The sequence below is a fragment of the Ornithodoros turicata genome, chromosome 1, assembly GCF_037126465.1.
Source record: "Ornithodoros turicata isolate Travis chromosome 1, ASM3712646v1, whole genome shotgun sequence".
In the NCBI taxonomy this organism is placed as follows: Eukaryota; Metazoa; Arthropoda; class Arachnida; order Ixodida; family Argasidae; genus Ornithodoros; species Ornithodoros turicata.
In genome coordinates this window covers 203,585,917-203,589,808 of record NC_088201.1, presented here as the reverse complement: position 1 = coordinate 203,589,808, position 3,892 = coordinate 203,585,917, and the positions used below count along the sequence as shown (strand labels likewise).

Here is a 3,892-nt window from a genome sequence, read left to right as displayed (position 1 = left end):
GTTATGGAACGCACAACTCAAAAGGGGTTGGTATCATTTTCCTACAACCAAGGAGCATAAGAGTACTTAAATTCGAAAAAGACATCGGTGGGAGAGTAATTACAGTGGATATAGCCCACGGAGGAGGAGTACTTAGAATAATTAACGTGTATGGGCCAAACAGAGCAAAAGAATCGGAGGAGTTCTATAAAGATGAACTTCCGTATTATTTTATTGGGGCTCACAATTTTATACTTGGTGGAGACTTTAACTGCGTAACTGATACTATAGATACATCATCAGGAAAACATTCCAACAGTAGTGGTGCTAGACACTTGGAGTGGGCAATACAAAAATTCCAGCTACAAGATTCGTGGCCAATAGCAGGTGGGGGAGGAACGGGCTTTACCCGCCTCAATAAAAAAGGGGGAAGTAGAATCGACAGAATATATATATCAAGTCGAATGGCACAGAAAGTAAAAGACGTTAAAACTATCGAAACAATTGACATTTCCGATCACAGGGGTGTCTTGCTGGAAGTGACAGAAATGGGGTTTCCGGGTTCCCAACGTCCATGGAGAATGAATATAAAGTTGCTCGACCTCCCAGAAGTTGACCAAGAAGTCAAACACATAATCCAGAGAGGGGTCAAGGATAGTGACCATACTTTTATTTGGTGGGATAAGCTGAAAAATACTGTAAAAAAGTGCCTTAAGGCCTGGGGGAAGAAAAAAGCGCATGAGAAGCGTGCAATGACGCACAAGCTCCAGGAACACTTGCGGCGGTTGCAACAGTTCGGCGTGGGAGTACTCTCCGGTGTGAGCTACACCTCCGCCAAAGATCACCTCGCACTCCTGAGGGAGGAAAGGTGGGAGGCGTTGAGGTATATGGCGGCGAGGGACAGTCTAGAGAAGGAAGCCTGGTGCTCCCGGAGGCTCCTCTCTAAACATCTGGCTTTAGCGCAACCGCCCATGGAGGCCCTCATGACCAAGAGCGGACGAGTCACCAAGCAAAGTGAAATAGCCATTGTGGCAAGAGAGTTCTACGCTAACATGTTTGAGAATGGACTCACGGCAGGTGATTCCTTCTGCGGGGGAAAGGCAGGAAAAGGCATAGAACTTAGCTGCAAGGAGGTGCAGCACGCTGTTAGAAGCCTGAAGAATGGGAAGTCGCCGGGACCCGACGGGTTCCCGGCGGAGTTCTACAAACGGTATTGGGACATCCTGGGCCCCTCTTTGGTGAAGGTGCTTAATGGCGCACTCCAGAAAGGTACACTTCCAGAAACCTTCCTGGAAGGAACGGTCACTCTGTTGTGCAAGGACCAGCAGCGTAAGGAGGAGTTGGGCGCCTGGAGACCCATAACGTTATTAAATTTAGATTATAAAATATTAGCAAGGGCAGTCGTGGGCCGAATACAAGGAAATATGGAATAATGGGTGTCACTAGCACAGGGTGCTGCAGTTAAAGGTCGAAGAATTCAAAGGAAAATATGGGAGCTAAGAGATGTTATAGAATGGACAAGCAGAAGGAGAATAAAGAGTATTCTCATGACCTTAGACCAAGAAAAGGCATTTGACCGGCTTAAACACGCGTATTTAAGAGATACATTAGAAGGAATTGGGACGGAAAATCCAATAATAAACACAATAGGAGCCATGTATGAAAACGCCAGGAGTAGGTTACTTATCAATGGGCAATTGGGAAAGAGCTTTCAGGTCAAAAGGGGAGTAAGGCAAGGTTGCCCCCTTTCTCCCCTGCTGTATGTGTTAGCCTTTGATAGGTTATTACGAGGGCTGAACAAGTCTGAGGCAGTGAAAGGGGTTGGATTACCTGGGGCAGTACAGTGTAAAACCATTGTGGCCTACGCAGATGATCTCACTATGATAGTTCAAGGCGAAAAGGAAGTTGAGAAAGCTCTAGAAGTAATGGAAGAATATGGGACAATGAGCGGGGCGAAAATAAATAGAGACAAATCAAAATTGATATATTTAGGTGGGGAGAAGCCGAGGAAAGATCTGGGCTTGAGTATTGTGGAGGAGACCAAAATCCTCGGAGTCAGGTTTAATAAGGACGGGGTTTCACACAACAATTGGATGCAGTTGGAAAAATACGTGGAAAAATTGAAGGAAGAGTACGTTGAACCGGGAACGCCACTTACAGCTCGAGCGCAGATTGTCAAAAGAATTATGATACCGAGATGTGCGTACCTGTTTTCTGTCGCTTACCCTTCTCCTGAAATATGCCGTAGAATTGAGAAACTCTGCTTTCAGTTTATATGGGATGGGAAAACGCAATGGGTAGCGCAAGAGAAAATGAAACTGCCTATTGATGTTGGGGGCCTACAGATTGCTGATCTGAAACAACTGTCAGAAGCACATGCTTTACATGGAATATATAGGATGTTGGATGGCAAGGACATCGCACAGCAGGTGACAAAATTTTGGCTGGGAATAAACATAAGACATTTTCGCCAACACGGGATAGATCATAGGAGTCCAATGTCGGAATGGCAGCCAGCAATTTATGAAGCAGGGAAGCACACTTTGCTGCAATTGAAAAGATCAGACAAGAGCAAAGACTACAGCGGAAGCTCAGTCGCTGAATTATACAGAGATCTGAGGGGGAAAGAAATAGAGAAATATCCATCTACAATAACAGCGGAAGCTTGGAAAAGAATTCTTAGTTACTGGTTAGAAGGCAAAAGAAAATCATTCCTGTGGAAAATTGCGCATGAGGTCATACCAGTGAGGGACAAGTTTTATCTGTGGGGTAAAAGCCGCAGAAGAGACTGCGAGCTTTGCGGTCAAATAGAAACGGTGAGGCACGCCGTCTTCGAGTGTAAGGTACCGATGTACCTGTGGTCCTGTTTTAAGAAATATTTTGGATTAAGTAACTTGACATTTGAAGAAGCTATGGGAATACATGTTGGGAAAGTAACCAAAAGACAACAGAAATTTTACATGTTAGTAGCAGTCGAAATCGCATATCAAGCTTGGGTAAACAGGTGTAGAGTGGTGCATGGTGGTGACTGCTGGGGTAAAGAACGAATGAGAAATATAATCAGCTATTACGTACGAACTTGGCTTGGGAGGGAGCGGTTAAGGTTAGGAGCAAAAAACTTCTCGAAACAGTGGCAGTGTAAAGGGTTCAGGGTAGTGGAGGGTATTATTAAATTTAAATTGGCAGATTAGTTAAATGAATTTAGAATATACTACCGCCGCAAGACAAGGAGGAGATCTATCGGAATTTTGGGGTGAGTTAACTGTAAAGCACAGGAGTGTTGACGCTCTTCTGAAGCACACGATACAGCGTTACACTCAAGTGCAAAAGCAATGGGGCAGAGTTTTAGAACTGGCCTCAGTTGTTGACTTGGTTGGGGAAAATAAAGCAAATCAGTAAATTAAGGATATAGGGAGTGGTAGGCTAAAAGATAAGGAAGATGGGCTCACTAATTTTGTGACTCATCTAATCAGTCAACAATACAACACAGAAGGAAGATCTTTTTGGCCCGAGACAGTGTGTCTGAAGCTCGCCTCGGCACTGTCAAGGGTTGCCCTGGTATTGCACTACCTCCAGGTGTAGCCCACCCGTCTAAAAAAAAAAAAAAAAAACAGATCTTTTCCTGATCTCTCAACACAGAATGTTAAAGGGAGCCAGCCAATATTATTGGCTGGTCTTCCACGATGACGCCAATACATATATATGTAACACAGAATGTTGTCTCGTGACTGGTCTTCCGACTCGATGCCACGACACAGAATGTTGCGATCCCAATGAAGGCTTCTGAGGGATGTTTGGCATTGGCAGTTCCGAGGGACTGCCTGCCTAGCATTAGTTGATCCTGCCCTTCGTTTTAAGGGCGAGGGCAGTAGCATTTTTGAGGGGTGCGTTTTCTTGTTCAACCCGAGTTGGG

The 3,892-nt window shown here is 45.0% G+C and overlaps 1 pseudogene; it reads left to right on the top strand.

The window, feature by feature from the left end:
- The first annotated feature begins 3,427 nt into the window (after window positions 1–3,427).
- On the top strand, window positions 3,428–3,571 carry LOC135379219 (U2 spliceosomal RNA; annotated as a pseudogene).
- The last annotated feature ends 321 nt before the right edge of the window (window positions 3,572–3,892 follow it).